Source organism: Globicephala melas, chromosome 6, assembly GCF_963455315.2.
Source record: "Globicephala melas chromosome 6, mGloMel1.2, whole genome shotgun sequence".
Classification (NCBI taxonomy): Eukaryota; Metazoa; Chordata; class Mammalia; order Artiodactyla; family Delphinidae; genus Globicephala; species Globicephala melas.
This window is the reverse complement of record NC_083319.1, coordinates 23,394,669-23,413,445: the sequence shown is the minus strand read 5'-3', so window position 1 is coordinate 23,413,445 and position 18,777 is coordinate 23,394,669. Positions and strand designations below refer to the sequence as shown.

At 42.5% G+C, this 18,777-nt stretch overlaps 1 long non-coding RNA gene across 1 annotated transcript; it reads right to left on the bottom strand.

Annotated features, from left to right (window-relative positions):
- Positions 1-366: 366 nt before the first annotated feature.
- Positions 367-17,300, bottom strand: LOC115854600 (uncharacterized). Its single transcript, XR_009564171.1, has 3 exons — positions 16,682-17,300; positions 3,629-3,755; positions 367-587 (listed from the first exon to the last, which is right to left on the bottom strand). It is a non-coding gene; the product is annotated as an uncharacterized lncRNA (long non-coding RNA).
- Between the last annotated feature and the right edge of the window lie 1,477 nt (positions 17,301-18,777).

Below are 18,777 nucleotides of genomic sequence, written 5' to 3'. Positions count from 1 at the left end.
GCCGGCAGGGGCGGGGCCGGAGGGGCAGGGCTGGGGCGGGCGCGGGGCGGAGCTCCTGGGAGTCCTCTGGGCTGGAGACCTTCGGCGCCTCCCACCTGTACCCCACCTGGGAGTGGGGATGCGTGACGTAAAGGGCGCCTGCACTATGCATGGCGGGCGGAGGCCACCCAATGAGCTACAGGGTCACCTGGGAAGGGGCCAGCCAGGCCTTAATCGGACGCGCCCAGGCTCGAGAAGAGGCCACCTACGATTTCTCGAAAAGGCCCGTCGCACCCCTGCCCGCCAGCCCCGCGAACCCCACAAAATGCTGAGTAACGATCACCAGGAAGTGTTTCTGCTTGTGCACCTCCGCCTCCTTACCGGAGTTTATCGCGAAGGTTCTCTTCTCTTCCCTCCTTCCTGTTTTTTTCACTTTAACGGGGAGTCTGCTGCTCCAGCGTGACACAGCATTTTAGTGCGGTAGTGACGGCCGGGAGGTGGCTGGGATCCTGCGAAGCAGACAGCTTATGCGGGTTGAAAGTCCCGCCGGAGTGACGCAGTTGTGACCCTGAGCAGGCGTTGACCTCCTGGTGCCTCAGTTTTCCTTTCTGTAAAATGAGAATCATGATGGTCCCTAACTCCTGGCGGTGGTGTTTTGAGGATTAAGTAAAGTGCTTGTAAAGTGATTAGGAGAGTGCTTGGCACATGGTAGGCACTCAAAAAGTAGTTATAATTAAAGCTGTTGTGAGCACTAATTAGTCGTGCTTGGTGTCATGTGTTGGCAGGACTGGGGATTGTGGAAGGCGATTGGGGATTGTTAGCTGGCGTTGTGAAGCCAGGAGGGAAGCTGGGAGTGGAAATGGGCAAGTTGTTGAGCTGGAATGAGAGCCAGGAGGCTGGAAAGTAGTGGAATGCTGTTGGGGTAGGAGGGCGGAGCACGATTTTTCAGGTGGAGGCACTCTGGATGCAGCTTATCTAGGTGTGATTGGCTGGGATGGTGAAACTGCTCCCTGGCTTCCTTCTGTCTGCTCTTTCAAACAGAGAGGAGGGAAGGAAAACAGGTTTTGAACCTCTTATGCAAAGTTTCTACAAGGTTGAGGAACACAGTCCATGGGTAAGGATATAGACAAGGGACACATTCTAAAGACAGTCCTAGACAAAGGGAGGATGGGCTGGCTTGAATGCAGCAACCTTCCCGTAGAGAATAAGAATAGTGGGGCAGAGGCCTTACGGGGTACCAGGAGCACAATACAAAATTTGCTTTGCTTCTGCTGTGTCTTCAGCCCAACTTACATCCCAGCTTCTGGGCCTATTAGTTGGTACATTTACATGGGAGATGATAATAAATATTTGAGCTGTAGGAAGTGGAGGTACAGATCTCCATTGGCCATCTAAACCACCCTCAGCTGACATCTCCTCTTCAAGGACCTTCCAAATGTCCAGGACCAATGTAGAGAGGGAATTATGGGGGATGCTACAATTACAGGGAACAGGGAACTGGCAGGCGAGCATGTGTTTTAAGAGCCTGGACTCTGCAATTAGATTCCCTGTCCTCATACCCACTCTACCACTTAGTGTCTGGGTAGCTCTAGACAAGTCTAAACAGCCTTCCTATGCCTCAGTTTCCTCACCTATAAAATGGGGATAATAATACCCTGTGCTACTAGAAGGGTCAAGTGAGCTAAAACATATGTAAAGTGCTTAGAACCACACAGTAAGTGCTACATAAACTATGTTTACAGGCTATTAATAGGATGGTGACATTCCTCTGGAATGATGGCAGAGGTGGAAGGGGAGACTGTAAAACAGGTGTCAAAGTCCTAAGTGAATTATCAGGAAATTCGTAATGAACAGTGAGCTCGGTTACATGAATCTCAAAGGAAAAGGATTTTTTTCCCCCTCAGAGGGTGAAAGAAAAGTGGGCTAGACTTGGCCCTACCCAAAGAGGACAGTCCCCTGCTTACAGGAACATGGGAAACTCCTTAGGATTTCAGTTGGGGCAAGGAGGTAACATCCTGTGGGGAGAGTGAGATGCAGGGGAATCGCCGGGACAGCCCAGTGAGGGAGGATCTGTTTGTGCAGAAAGGTAGGGGTGAGAAGAGCGAGAGAGAGGGGGTGATATAAAGGCCTTTCTTTGGGGGGTTGGTTCTGTGTATTAGTCAGAACTCTCAGTCGTGAGGAGAAATTCCAGCTCAAATGGACTTAAACGAAAAAGCATTAGTAACTCATACAAGTAGGAACTCCAGGGGCCTAAAGCTGTCACAGGAGCACCATAGTTATTGTTTCATTCTCAGTGGGTTCTCCACTAATGCAAGACTAGCCCCTCCAGGCTTAGGTCCCTACCATTTTAGTATCCCCAAAGAAAGGGCACTCTTCTCCCCTGCTCTAGTAAGTGTCCTGGAAGCTGACCTTCATCGACTTGAGTTGGGGGTAGAGGAGGGATTCAGCCTTGCTTGAACCATTTATTTCAACTAGGAGTGAGCAAATTGCAGGGGGTTACCAGAGAAAGGGGAAATGCATTTTGGACAGACTAAAATGGTATTTCTATGTTGTCAAGAAAAGCAGAAATGAGGAGCTTGGGTGGTGAGCTTGCTTCAAGTTTCTGGGTCAGCTCAGTCTGAGGCTCCCTGAGGGACCGGAAAACTAGGTTTGCTGTCTTTGTTCAGGCTCGAATTTGAAGAAGATGCAGCTCTAGGGCTTCTGAGCAAGCTTCTCTCAGATCACCCGTTTCTCTAAGTATGAACCCTGACCGCCTCATTCAGCATAGCTGAAGGTATGTGATGATACCACAGACTCCTGGACCACACCCAGGATCACAATCTTTTGAGGTATATCCCTGGACTCTACATTTTAAAGCAGCGTCCCAGGTGATTAGGTACACTAAGATTTGATAAACTTGGCCTTGGGATCTCCAAAGGGAGGCCAACAATTAGTGAAGCTTAAAGCTTGTCTAGCAAGAGAGTTGAGATGAAGACACAAAAGTGAACGTGTAAGTGATATGAAATTGGGAGCTCAAAATACAATGGTAAAGAAGGAAAAGGAACAAATACAAGTGTCGAACAGTCATTCAGTGCCAGGCCTGGAGCTGGGTATATTGCATCATTCTTCTCAACATCCCCTAGGAGATAGATTTAATTCTTCCCATTCTACAGACAGAATGAAGGGGAGAAAGTACCAGCACAGTTTTCAAGCCAGCCCATCTACATGTCTTGAATTTCCTCATGCCACCAGTGACAAATATCTAACATTCCTTATACTAATTTATGAACTCTAACTATAAGGATATTTGAATAGCTTGCAGAAACTCCCTCTAGAACATCAGTTCCTATTTGGGGATTTTCAGATACTGATTTAAACACCCCAGGAGTAGACTCCTGATTAGGTACTTAAACTGTTAACTGTTTAGATTTTAAAAACTAATATACATATAAATACATTCCACAGTTTCAATGCTAAGTATTTTAATGTAAACTTCAGTATAATAACCCCTGTGAGTAGCCTGCACACCACTGCTCTTTACATCCCTTCATCTGGTGCAATCGCCCCCGCTCCCTGCCCTCTCAAACCCTTTCACTGTGTACCTTGCTGAAACTAGCTGGATTCAGCAGCACTGATATATTGTTAGCCTCTTCTCAGATGTTTCTTTTACCTTATCTGAAACTTCTGCTCTTCTCAAGTGTGGGCTCCGTGTACACCAGGGTCCAGGAAGTCAGGAAAACCCCTCCTCTTGCTGCTTTCAGATTCCTTCTCCTTTTCCAAGAAGCCCATGGAGGGCTCTATTTAAAAAAAAAAAAAAGGAAAGAAGGAAGAAACTTGACCCTCACCTCACACCATACAACAAAATAACTCAAAATTTACTATACAACTTCTAGAAGATGTTGGAAATAAATCTTTGCAAGCTTGGAGCAAATATTTCTTAGGCAGGACACTGAAATTGCTAACTATAAAAGAAAAACCTAATAAATTTCACTTCATTAAAATTTGAAACCTCTACTCTTTGAAAAACCATGTTAAACAGCTGGTAAAAAACATGGCAATGACTGGAACACACACTTCTCAAAAGAAGGTATCTGAGTGACCAATAAGTATGCAAACAGAAAAATGCTCGACATCATTAGGCATCAGGGAATTTCAAAACTACAGTGAGATACCACTTTGTACCCACTAGACTGGTAAAATTAAAAAGACTGGTAACACCAAATGGTGAGATTGTAGATTAACTGGAAGTAATTTTGATACATTACTGATAGGAGTGTAAAACTGGAAAACAGTTTGGTAAATTTGTTTTGTTTTCCTTTTTTTTTTTTTTAAAGTAAAGTTAAACATACATTTAACATATGGTCCAGTAATTCCACTTCTAGATATTTACCCAAAGGAAATTAAAACACAAATCCACACAAAGACTTGCATATGAATGTTCATAGCAACTTTATTCACAGTAGCCCCAAACTAAACCCAAATGTTCATCAACAGGTGAACACTATTAACTAATACCACTAATGGAAGTGATATATCCAGATGATAGAATACTTCTAAGCAGCAAAGAGAACTACTATATATACAGTAAAATGGAGGAATATCAAAAATACTATGCTGAATTGGAAGAAACCAGACAGAAAAGACTACATACTGCAAAAGTCTATTCATATGAAGTTCTGGAACAGGTAAGACTAATCTATAGCGACAGAAAGCAAATTAGCAGTTTCATGATGCTGGGGTGGAGGGATTGCCGAGAGGCATAGGGAAATTTTTTGGTGATTATATAGATCTACACAGTTTTTACAATTCATGGAACCATGCACTAAAGATGGGTACATTTTATTTATTATGGGTGCAAACTCTATCCACAATAAAGTTGATTTAAACAGCTAAACTGTAGTCTCTGAATAATCCTTTCTGGTCACAGAAGCCATCCTTAAGACATTAAAATACAAAGCAACAGAGATGGGATAAATTGAAGCATTTAGGCAGTGCTCTAATTTGGACCACATAAGTTGTAAGCATGGCTGACCAAGACAGTGCATGCAAAAGTAGATATCCTTTTATATGAAGTAGCCTTCATATAGGATATAAGATGTTAAACATATACAATCTAATTGGTGTGACATACCCTACTTACTCTAAATCCAGAGAAATGGAGAACCACTGAGGGAAAAATACAAGTAAAACCTGGTGGACTTTTTATAAAGGGCCACCTTGGGAGAGTCCAAGCCATCCACAGTGAAGAAAGCACATAGTTAAGAAAGGTAGGGTAAGACTCCTCACACCCCCAAATGAGGTAAAAAACAAGGATGTCCACTCTCACCACGTCTACTCACCATTGTACTGCAGGTTCTAGCCAGAGCAATTAGGCAAGAAAAAAAAAAAGCATCCAGATTGGAAAGGAAGAACTAAATCTATCTCTATTTGCAAATGACATGATCTTATATACAGAAAATCCTAAAGATCCTAAAAACTATTAGAATAAGCAAGTTCAGCAAGGATTCAGGATATAGGCTCAGTATATAAAATTCAAAAAGAATGAATTACTTGGACATAATTCAATAGTAAGTGTGACACCTGTACAGTGAAAACTGCAAAACCTCATTGAAAGAAATTAAAGAATTAAACAAATGAAAAGACATCCCATGTTCATGGATTGGAAGACAATATTATTAAGATGTCAATACTTCCCAATTGATCTATAGATTCAGTACAATCCCTATCAAAATCCCAACTGTGCTTTTTGGCTGAAGTTGACAAGCTGATCCTAAAATTGATATGGAAATGCAAAGGAAACACAGAATAGCTAAAAGAATCTTGAAAAACAAGAGCAAAGTTGGAGGACTCACACTTTCTAAGTTCAAAACTTACTACAAAAGCTACAGTATTCAAAACAGTGTGGTACTAGCATAAGGACAGACATATAGATCAGTAGGACAAAATTGAGAGTCCAGAAATAAACCCATAAATCTATGGTCAACTGACTTTCAACAAGGGTGCAAGACCATTATGGGGAAAGGACAGTATCTTCAGCAAATGGTGCTGGGAACAATTGGATATCCACATGCAAAAGAATGAGATTGGACCCATACCTTATACCATTGACAAAAATGAACTCAAAATGGATCAAAGACCTAAATGTAAGAGCTAAAACTATTAAACTCTTAGAGGAAAACATAGGTATACATTTCTGTGACCTTGGATTAGGCAATGATTTCTTAGAGATGACCAAAAGAACAAGCAACCAAGTAAAAAATAGACAAATTGGACTTCTTCAAAATTAAAATTTTTTTCTCCAAAGCACACCATCAAGAAAGTGAAAAGACATACAGTGGGAGAAAATATTTGTAAATTATGTATTTGATATGAGACTTGTATCTAGAATACATAAAGAACTCTTACAACTCAACAGTAAAAAGACAACTCATTAAAAAAAAAATTGGCAAAGGATTTGAATAGACATTTCTCCAAAGAAGATAGACAAATGGCCAAGAAGCACATGAAAATACGTTCAACATCGTTAATCATTACAGAAATGCAAATCAAAACCACAATGAGATACTACTTCACACCCACTAAGATGGCTATAATAAGATTAAAACAAGTGTTGGTAAGGATGTGGAGAAATTGGAATCCTGATACACTGCTGGTAGAAATGAAAAATGGTGCAGCTGCTGTGAAAAACAGTTTGGCAGTTCCTCAATAAATTAAACATAGAGTTACTATATAATCTAGCAATTCTGCTCCTAGGTATATGCCCAAAAAAGTTGATAATATATACATACACACAAAAAATCTTGCACGTGAATGTTCATAGCAGCATTATTCTTAATAGCAAACATGTAGCAATAACCCAAATATCCATCAATTAATGAATGAATAACAAAATGTGGGATAGCACACAACAGAATATTTTTTGGCCATAAAATGGAATGAAGTTATGATACATGCCACAATAAAAATGAACCTTGAAAACATGCTAAGTGAAAGAAGCCAGACAGAAAAGGCCATGTAGTATATGATTCCATTTATCTAAAATGACCAGAACAGGCAAATCCATGGAGTCCATTAGTGGTTCCAGGGAGTGGGGGGAGTAGGAGATGGGGAGTGACTACTAATGGATATGGAGTTCATTTCTTTTTTAAAATTTATTTAATTAATTTATTTTTTGCTGCATTGGGTCTTTGTTGCTGCGTGCGGGCCCTCCCCAGCTGTGGTGAGCAGGGGCCACTCTTCACCACGGTGTGCAGGCCTGTCACTGCAGTGGCCTCTCCCGCTGAGGAGCACTGGCTCCAGCCGTGTGGGCCTCAGCAGCTGCAGCACACGGGCTCAGTAGTTGTGGCTCGCAGGCTTAGTTGCTCTGCGGCATGTGGGATCCTCCTGGAACGGGGCTCTAACCCGTGTCCCCCGCACTGGCAGGAGGACTCCCAACCACTGTGTCACCAGGGAAGTCCTGGAGTTCCTTTCTGAGGTCTTGAAAATGTTCTGAAGTTAGATAATGGTGATGATTATACAACTTTGTGAATATGTTAAAAACCATTTAACTATAAAACAAAAATGGGATAAAGATATCTATTGTGCCTTCACCAAATCATCTAATATAAATAAATATGCTCTTCAGATTATAGAAAAAGAAATGAAAACCCTTCCTACAGAAGCTGGCTGAGTCCAGTTCCTCTAATTGTACTTCGGAAATTTTATTTCTCCAGAAGGTAGAGAGATAAAATGTGGGTAGATTATCTTTGCCCGGTGCCATTAACAACTGGTCTAGAGGTAAAAGTGACCCTGACTCTTGTGGGGAGGACAACTTGCTTATCTATAACCCCCAGTCAATCAGGAGTACATATTTTCGATTATCTGCTCCTTACCTACATGGCTGCTGGTGTGCTACACAGTTCACTGGAACTCTATTAACAATCTAACTATGCACAAGTATCCTTACCAGCAGATAACCTTTAAGGGAAAGAGGCTGATGCCATAAAAGAATTTTACTTGGCTGGAGCCTTAAGACGTAAAAGAAGTAAGACTTCATTTGAAATACATGATTGTCTAGGATGTCTAATCCTAGAACTATTTAGAAATCACTTTACAAAGAAGTAATTCAGTGGTCCAACATGTGCATTCAAGATTATTCCCGATGTTGGCAACTTTGAGGGTACAGTCAAGGTGTCACAAGCAAAGATGTAAACACATTATTGGTTGGATTTTTCTGTTATATTGGCCTTTACCTTTTGTTTATCTTTGTCACTTGGTCTATGTTTGTGAAGCCTGTGTTCTCTCATGATTCTCCTCTTAGAAAAATAGTGTTAGTCTTTAATTAGAATCTTTATCAGCAAAGGGAATTGAAGAGACAACAATATTTAAAAATGAATCAGGGCTTCCCTGGTGACGCAGTGGTTAAGAATCCTCCTGCCAATGCAGGGGACACGGGTTCAAGCCCTGGTCCGGGAAGATCCCACATGCCGCAGAGTGATTAAGCCCGTGGGCCACAACTACTGAGCCCCTGTGCCACAACTACTGAAGCCCCCGCGCCTAGAGCCTGTGTTCCACAATAAGAGAAGCCACCGCAATGAGAAGCTTGCGCACTGCAGCAAAGAGTAGACCCCGCTCGCCACAACCAGAGAAAATGCCACGTGCAGCAATGAAGACCCAACGCAGCCAAAAATAAAAAAATAAACTTACAAAAAACCCCAAAGAATCATTGTAGTAACTTTTACTGGATTCACGTGAGGTCACCTTTGTTTTGCTCATAAAGGATATCTTTACTCCAATAAAGCACTTGGCATTTCCTCAATTCTACTTCACTGCTACTGTCCTGGTTCAGACCACTTCATCTCTTACCTGGACCACAGCCATACCGTCGTGACTCATCCCCCTTCTACCATGCTTGCTCCACTATGATCCATTCTTTACACATCAGTATGTACATCTGATGTACACGTCACACCTCTGCTTGAAACCAACCCTTCAATGATCTTTTCATTGCTCCCTGAATAGAACGCAAATACTGCCTACGGTCACAAGAATGGAAAACAGACTTAGACGTGCAGCTCTGATCAGACCTTGTCAGGAGCCAAAATTCCTTGTAGAAATACAAGGACTGAGGAATAGGGGTTTTATCTGTACTTACTTCAAACCCCCTTTGTTTTCTTTTTTGGTTGCAGAAACTAATAAATACTTTGTCGAATAACAAAGTGACCTGTTTTATGGTACCAGTTTCCATGGTAACACAATTCAGAAACAGTGGTAGAAACACTGAGCCTTTTCTCCCCTTCAATGTGTCCCTCTCGCAATTTACAGGAAGTTTATTTTAGTGTTACTCACACTTAGTCATTTTTTCTGGAAACACATTTAGAAAATCATTCGTTTTTCTAGTGAAATCTGATAACTTAAACATATAATCTAGCACAGCCCCATCTGCTGACCCCAAACCAAACAAACCAGTGTTTCAATACCATTTAATCTTTTTTTTTCACACCTTTATTGGAGAATAAATGTTTTGTTAGCTTCTGCTATACAACAAAGTGAATCAGCTACGTATATACATATATCCCCATATCCCCTCCCTCTTGAGCCTCCCTCCCACCCTCCCTATCCCATCCCTCTAGGTAGTCACAAAGCATTGAGTTGATCTTGTGCTATGCAGCAGCTTCCCACGAGCCAACCATTTTACATTTGGTAGTGTATATATGTCAATGCTACTCTCTCACTTCATCCCAGCTTCCCCTTCCCTCCCTGTGCCCTCAAGTCCGTTCTATACGTCTGCATCTTTATTCCTGCCCTGTCACTAGGTTCATCAGTACTGCTTTTTAAAATCCCACATATATGTGTTAGCATACGGTATTTGTTTTTCTCTTTCTGACTTACTTCACTCTGTATGACAGCTTCTAGGTCCATCCACATCACTACAAATAACTCAATTTCATTCCTTTTTATGGTTGAGTAATATTCCATTGTATACATGTGCCACATCTTCTTTATCCATTCATCTGTTGATGGACATTTAGGTTGCTTCCACGTCCTGGCTATTGTAAATAGTGCTGCAATGAAAATAGAACTACCATATGACCCAGCAACCCCACTACTCAGCATATACCCTGAGAAAACCATAATTCAATACCATTTGATCTTGAGTTCAGGGCAGGGTTTTGTGAAATAACACTTTCTGAACATTTTCTCAAAATTATTCATAGATCTCAAACAGATAACAATTATATTTAACTTTTAATCATTCCCACCTGAAAACAAGTCATGAACTCTTAGCGGAAATGTGGTCTGACCACCAAACACTTAAATATGAAGCAAAAAATGAACTGCAAGATGACTGAATTAAAAGGCACTTGAGGGACTTCCCTGCCGCTCCAGTGGTTGGGACTCCCCACTTCCACTGCAGGGGTACGGGTTCAATCCCTGATCAGGGAACTAAGATCCCACAAGCTGTGCAGTGCAGCCAAAACTAAAAAAATTAAAAAATAAAAGGCAGTTGGTCTTGTAAATTCTATGATTTTGGAAGAAATTATGCCCCTCAGGAAAAACAAAAACACAAAGAAGTGTGGTTCTAGAGTTGCTTCTTTTGGTAAAGCTTCCCAGATTGCTTGGAAAGCAAATACAATATTATAATATTAGAACAAAATAATATTGTAGCCTTTCCATATTGGTTGCTTCCATATTGCTCTTCCCACAATGGCCACATGAGTCTCTAGGGCAAGTAGGAACATTCCTTTGATGGGGAGGAGACAGAGACAGGTGAGGTGATTTGCCTGAAGTTACAGCAGGAGACCCTGGATGAGACTCCACCCAACAGTGATCCAGAGATCCAAGGCCTTGGTCCGAGGCCTGGCTGTGACTATTCTTCATGCTGGACAGTCTCACACTTGCATGTGGAGGGAAAACCAATTGTACCACTTCAGCTCTGTCCCGAGTGACAGGAACACTCTGACCTTAGAAAAGGGAATTTGGCAATTCCAAGGGTAGGTCTGGCTTCAGTTATGACTTGCTGAAGGTTAAGTGATGTTACCAGGACCTAGTTTCTCTTTGATCTTCTGGCCTCTGACTGGCCCTATTTTCAGAAAAGCCTCTTCACTGTGGTAGCAGTTTGGTTGCTACAGTTCTAAACCTAACTTTCTAGCACTTCAAATTCAGTGAAAAAGAGCGAAAATGTTTTTTTCTCAGGAGTCCCAATCCAGGTTTTGTTGTGTCCGGTTGGCTCTGATTGAGTGAGCCAGTCAACATGGCCACGTACTGGGCCAGGATGAGGTCACATCCTCTACCCCTTTGGCTAGGCTGGGACAGGAAGGAGTAGAATCCTGTAGAAGGAGCCTTCAGGGACCTCCTCAGCTTCTTCAGTAGAATGGCAGCCTTTGGTTTCACTGTGTCTGTTAGATTTCACATCATGTGGGAGCAATACTTTTCTATGTAGGAATCAGGGGATGACAGAAAAAAGGAATGGCTGCTGAATGTGAAAAAAAATTCACCACCCCTATGTTTTGGGAGCCTGTTCATGTTTGGAATTGTCAATTGTTAAGAGAATGTTTGCTTCATATTTGGCTTCCAGAGTCTTGCCAGCTGTCCCAGTTGTGAGGGAGTGAAGCTGAAAAAGGCTAGAGAGGCTGTGCCCAGCTTATAAGCACCATGTTCAACCTCAGCAAACGACCTATATCATCACTTAATAAGCCAGTAGCCCAAGCACCCCAGTGTCCCCTGGCATGTAGGCAGGGTAGCAAATGTCACCACCTAGAACCAAGATGCTTCTTTCATGATCTAGAGAAGGAAGGAGGGCAGTGTTTCTAGTCTATAACTATTAGTGTAATTAAATTGCTTTATTATACTACCCAATGACAACTGGTAAATTAGCATCAGCCCCCAATCCAAACAGAATCCAGACCATGAATATGTCTTATTCTGGGGACATAAGAAGGTTAATAGGAATACAGTTTAACTTAGGAGCCAGAAAGTATTAATAACGTTTTTCATGCTACAGGTTTTCATTGTATTCTTATTGCTAAACGTAGTAGTAGTGAGATTATGATATATGAAAATAGTTTCGTTTTATTAGTCAGGATAGGCTAAAAGATTGGAAAAGTCCTAGTAAGGGACTTTTGTCTGTTTATGCCAGAATTTTGTTATCCTTAATTTTAAAGTCATTGAACATTCCAGAATTGTTTCTATTTTACCCTTAGGTTAGTTGAAGCAGGAGGCATTGTTGGGAAATTCCTTAAGCCACTGACAAAGAAGAAGCTTGCCAAGCATCCTGTTCTAAGACCCAGACTTCAAAAGGCAGAATGGACTTGAGGATATGGGGAGGGGGAAGGGTAAGCTGTGACAAAGTGAGAGAGAGGCATGGACATATATACACTACCAAACGTAAAATAGATAGCTAGTGGGAAGTAGCCGCATAGCACAAGGAGATCAGCTCCGTGCTTTGTGAGATAGGGAGGGTGGGCGGGAGGGAGATGCAAGAGGGAAGAGATATGGGAACATGTGTATATGTATAACTGATTCACTTTGTTATAAAGCAGAAACTAACACACCATTGTAAAGCAATTATACTCCAATAAAGAAGTTAAAAAAAAAAAAAGGCAGTATCATGCTACTTCTGCTTTAAAAATGTTCCATTCTCCCTTTGTGTTTCGTACTGACATCAATGCCAAAGGACAGGTTCACATTTTTGTAGTGGGTGTCGAGGTTTGTATTACCAGGGTTCAGAGTTGCGAGCAACCAAAGCTTACACGGTATGATTTATTTGCACAGGATTTCTGGTCATGATGCAGAACTAGGCTTGGAAACTGAGCAGGAGCCAGGGAGGGAGATAAGCAGGCTGGACCACAACCCCAAAGAAGCCACAAAACCAGTCTGGTGAGGACCCTTCCTCCATTGCCACTGAACACGTGGTTGCCCCTGGAAACTGGATGCCGTTGGATTAGGGCTGTGGGATAAACGTAGGATGCCTAGTTAAAGTCGAATTTTAAACAAACAGTGCATAATTTTTTATGTATAAGTATGTCCTATGCAATATTTGGGACACACACTAAAAAAAAATTATACTAAGAACTATTTTTTTGAAACCTGAAATTTGAATTTAACTGGGTCTCTTGTATTTTCATTTGCTTAACCTGGCAACCCTACACTGGATGTACCATTGCTGGGGCCACTGATGTCCCTGGAAGCCTGCTACCACCTGCCATTCAAATGGATTTTCTAGGAGGTGCCTGGCTCTCTGCCTCAAGGTTCTGAAAAGAACCTGAGATAGTTCTGTGTGATCAGTGGAGCCTCAGTTACATGTCCCTGCTCTTGCCGAGAGAAAGTCAGAAAGCTGATGGTGTCTCCAACATTAACACGAAGTGGCCTCTGTCTTCTGTTAAATCTTGTTTTTCTTTTTTTAGAAGAAGGTGTCATTTTATTTATATTTATTTTTGGCTGTGTTGGGTCTTCGTTGCTGCGTGCAGGTTTTCTCTAGTTGCAGCGAGCGGGGGCTACACTTCGTTGCGGTGTGCAGGCTTCTCATTGCGGTGGCTTCTCTTGTGGCGGAGGATGGGCTTTAGGCGCGTGGGCTTCAGTAATTGTGGCTCATGGGCTCAGTAGTTGTGGCACGTGGGCTCAGTAGTTGTGGCATGCAGGCTCAGTTGCACCATGGCATGTGGGATCTTCCTGGACCAGGGCTCGAACCCGTGTCCCCTGCATTGGCAGGCAGACTCTCAACTACTGGGCCACCAGGGAAGCCCTCCATTAAATCTTAAATTTCTCAGACATAGGGGTGGGGCAGCAGTGAGGCTCAGATATTGGGGGAGGAAAAAAAAAGATAAATGCCTACCCTATTTTCTTTTTAACATACGTTCCTTCTTTTTCTCATCTAGTGGTCTGTGAGTTGGGAACCAGGCATGATAATATAATTCCCTTTGCCAGTTTGACTGGTCCAAGAACCCAGGTCTAAGCCAGTTAGCAGATGGAATCTGCTTGACCACCAGGGTCGTTTCAGGATTGGGAATGTGACCCAATCTGGGCTAAGGAGATGAGAGGAAAGTTTGCTAGAAGATTCTGGGGAAAGTTACATTATTCCTGAGATTTGCGTTAAGCAATGATCTCATTTTCCCTCCAGATACTGCTTTTTGTAGTCTTGAGGCCTGGAAATTCTGAGCCATCTTGCTTCCAGCCTGAGATGAAGTACATGGGGAGAAAACAGGGCAGAAAGCATCATGGTAACTGCAGAGGAGGGCTAGAACCACTGGATGAAATCCCTCCCCACCACCGACACCTCTCCTGCATCTGGACACTCAGTCATGTGCATCAATACATTTTTGTCTGGCTGAAGCAACTTCAAGTTGGATGTTCTAGCACTTATAGCCAAAAACAACCTGACTGGGGAAAAGATTCATGAATATGTGAGCCATTTTTGTAAGCTTATCATCTGCTGAATTCTGAGAATTTAGTATAATGTGGTTTTTTTTTTTTTTTAGTATAATGTGTTTTGATTGAAGTAGGAATTGTTGCTCTTATGAAATTGTGAGGCAAAGATGAGATTTAAATGAATGCAACATAAACAACTAGAGATCTGCTTCATTAGGCCAGGGAAAGAAGTAGTTTATGATTATCACCAGACTCTTGCTCTTTTTGCATGAATGCCCTGAGAGGATGAGCCAGCCCCTCAGGGAGAGAGATACATTTAAATTCCTGGAAAGGCCTCCGGGACAAACATAAATAGTATTTTAGAAAACATTACCCTGCCTCCTTCTCCCTACTTCATGGAGGAGACAGCTGCTGCTTTGGCCTGTCTAGCAACCCTCCCCATTCCTTTGGGTAATGACACCCTGCTCTTCCTCTGGGTAACTCTCTCTCCTCCATTCCCTGTAATCCTGTTAGGACCTGCCCCACCACTAGGCCCAAGGGTGGGCAGCTGACTTCAGGCCAATCAAACTCTCTTAGAAGAGCTCAGCTCTCAAGGGGAGTGATGCAAGAGGGAAAATCATTGGAGTCATCCCTAAAGGGATTCCCCTTGGGTCCCTCCTCCTGAGATCCCTGGAAATGCCTGATTCCTGTCCTTCTTGAGGCTTGATTCTGGAGGCCTCCCCATTTGCCTAAGGTAGCCAGTGTGAATCTCTCTGGCAGGCTGACCCTCTCCACCCAATCAATCCTTGAACACAACCCAGCCTTCGTTTAGGAGTTACACTTTTAATTTTTACTAGGCATGTGTAAATATAAGCCTGTTTATAACAACCTCGATCATATGCCTAAATTATCAGATAATCAATTATTAACAAAATCTTTACTGGGAACTAAAGTGTTAGAAATTCAAGTAGTTTTATGATTAAAGGGATATTTATAGCACTTACTGTGTCCAAGGCGTTGTTTATTTGTTTAATCATCATTATAATCGAGTGATGTAAATACCATCATTATCCCCATTTTATAGATTTTGAAACTGGAGCACAGAAAATTTCAGTAATGTGCTAAAGGTCACACAGCTAGTAAATGTAGAACTGCAATTCAAACTCTAATAGTCTGACTCCAGTCCCTCCACTGTGCAAACTCTGGCATCAATAGAATGCTGAGACTTTAACTAGAAAATCAACCTCTAATGAATAACATTAGTAATATGCAAAAGCATCTTAATGCTAGAATGTCTTCCAGTCCAGAAGCAAGAGAGAGAAACAGAGTTGGCTGAAGCCCCTGGGTTCCGACTCTCAATTTTGGAGCCAAAGGAGAACTGCTTAGGGTTTCCAGGGGAAAAAATCCTCATCTAATTAGTTAGCAAGCACAAACTAAGTCCAAACACCTGCTACTGTTTTTCTTTCATTGTTGCCAGGTGCTCCCTAAGCAGCCTTGGATCAATAAGTAATTATAAGGGAAGCTGAGTATAACTAATTACATAACTTTAACTTATTAAGTTTATCTCCATTAAAATGCCCCATAAAACTGGGATATTTTAAAGGCTATTAAAGAAAAGGGGAGACTGTAGGATTAAAGCCTGTTTCACATTTGACTCAGCTGTGAGTCATCTCCTCCCCAGTGTGAATTCTCTCATCTCACTATTATTAACTCTTGTAAATATCTGTGGAGTTATTCACACAATCATTCAACTAGGTGTGTTGAGTACCTGCTAGGTGCCCAGCACTGTCCCAGGCACTGGGATGATGGTGGTGAGCAAGCAGATGAAAATCCTTGCCCTCATGGTACTGGTGTTCTAGTGGGAGTTGTAATTTCCCAGCTGCACAGTTGAAAAAGCCTGAATTTCTCCCAGCTCCTGATTGTTTCCATTACTATAATGAATGAAAGAATGAGTTCATCTGAGGGCTGTGCCTAGTCTGTGCGACGTCAGCTGGCCTTGTCCTTCCAGAGGTGTCCAAGGAAGGACACTGAGGCTAAAGGTTGCCTGGCAGAGGTGGTCATTCCTGCCAGGAGATGATGATGCTTCATTATTGTGCGCCCAGGATTTTAGCTGAATAAACCATGCACTTTGAATTTTTGAACACAATTCTCACAACAACCTAAGATCTGAACGCAGTAGCATTTAGACCGCTGCCTTGGCCTCACGCTCTCTTCTTTTGGCCCCCTTCCCTTCACCCCACATCTTGGACGGGAACTTCCTGCCTGAGGACTGTGAAGACTAACTCGTTTGAAAACAGAAAACCAAGAACCAACAGATTCTTCCCAAATACCAAAACAGTCTGTTATTTCAGAGGAGTTAATTTCAGAAGGACAACAGATCAAGCTTGAAAAAACTTACATGGATCCTACTGGTAAAATAGGCACTTGGGAGACCGTGAAGCAGACAACCAGGAAAGGACAGTGGCAGTTTTCTCTGAGCTGCAAAGAAGTCTTCATTATAAGTGCATCGTCCTGGCGAAGGAAGCAGTTCCGACCACCAATGGGAGGCTAATGCCTAGAATTCTCTGCAGGTGTCGCAGATGGTAATGAGAGCCCAGAAGCAGCTGCTCTTCGGGAGCTAGAGGAAGAAACTGGCTCTAAAGGGTGATGGAATGTCACTCAGCCATAGGAAAGAATGAAATAATGCCATTTGCAGCAACATGGATGGACCTAGAGATTATCATACTAAGTGAAGTAAGTCAGACAGAGAAAGACAAATATCAATATGATATCACTTATATGTGGAATCTAAAGAAAAATGATACAAATGAACTTATTTACAAAACAGAAACAGACACATAGACTTTGAAAACAAACTTGTGCTTACCAAAGGGGAAACATGGTGGGGGAAGAGGGATAAATTAGGAGTTTGGGAATAACATATACACACTACTATATATAAAATAGGTAATCAACAAGGACCAACTGTATAGCACAGGGAACTCTATTCAATATTCAATATTCTGTAATAACCTATATGGGAAAGAATCTGAAAAAGAATGGATATATGTATATGCATAACTGAATCACTTAGCTGTACACCTGAAACTAACACAATATTGTAAATCAACTATACTCCAATATAAAATAAAAATTAAATTAAAAAGAATTCCACAGGGCTTCCCTGGTGGCGCAGTGGTTGAGAGTCCGCCTGCCGATGCAGGGGACACCGGTTCATGCCCCGGTCCGGGAAGATCCCACATGCCGCGGAGCGGCTGGGCCCGTGAGCCATGGCTACTGAGCCTGCATGTCTGGAGCCTGTGCTCTGCAACGGGAGAGGCCACAACAGTGAGACGCCCGCATACCGCAAAAAAAAAAAAATTCTTTCTCATAGTTCTGGAGGCTGGAAGTCCAAGATCAGGGTGCAGACACAGTCGGGTAAGGGACCTCTCCTGGGCTGCAGACTTCTTTGTGTCCTCATGTGGCAGAAGAAAGCTCTGTGGGATCTCTTTTTATTAGACTGTTAATCCCTTTCATGAGGGCCCCACCATCAGGACACAATCACCCCCCAAAGGCCCTATCTCCTAATAACATTACCTTTGGGGGTTAGGATTTCAACATATGAACTGAGGACGGGGTTGGGGGAGGCGGAGCAGACATTCAGACCACAGCAATGGTCCTCTAGATTTGTAAATTATGATGTATAAAAAGATAGTTGAAACAAAGTTTATTTGCCTTTATACAAACATGTGGCATAGAGAGATGTATGCGATGAAGCGAGATCATACATATTAAACATACCTTAATTAACTCAAAGATGCATATTGTTTTCACTGAAATTATGGTATGTCTTAGAACTGAAGCATATCCCACACTAAGTGTCAGCATTTTTTTCTCTCTTCGTGATACATACTAACCTTCCCATTGGTAGTGTCTCAGAATCAGTGAAGTAAAGGGCACAAGTTCCTAGACAGGTATTGGGGTTTATACAATTTATTGAGGGTGCTCTATTCAAAAAATCCTGTGAGGGAGGGAATCAAGCATGAGAGGGACAGGGACGGAGCCAAACAAAATCTTAGGTCAGGACTAGCCTCTGGCGGATCCATTGGAAGTGGGCTCCGGAGTGCAAGCCCCACCGCAGTTTTACTCCCAAATTACTTATTGACTACGGGTTGCCTTTAGAGGGGTTATAACCACCTGGGCAAAGGGCTCCCATCAGCCACGGATAATTCTCAGGAGAAGTGGGGCAGCTGGTAGCCATTATCAGCCAATAACCACAACAACTGGGGTTTGGGGACCTCCACTTGGTGTAGGGGGTCTGGGGGGACATGACAGCATCTGCTATAGGACTCCTGCTCAGATTCATGGTTCACAGGGCCCAGAGAGTAAAACCCAGCTTCTCTCAAGAAGAATCATCATTCTCCTGTTACAGTGTGATTTCACAGGTCCTCAATAATATCCTTAGAGTAGACTCCTCACCAAAGGTCCTAGGGCTGTTTCTGCCGGGTCTCCTGA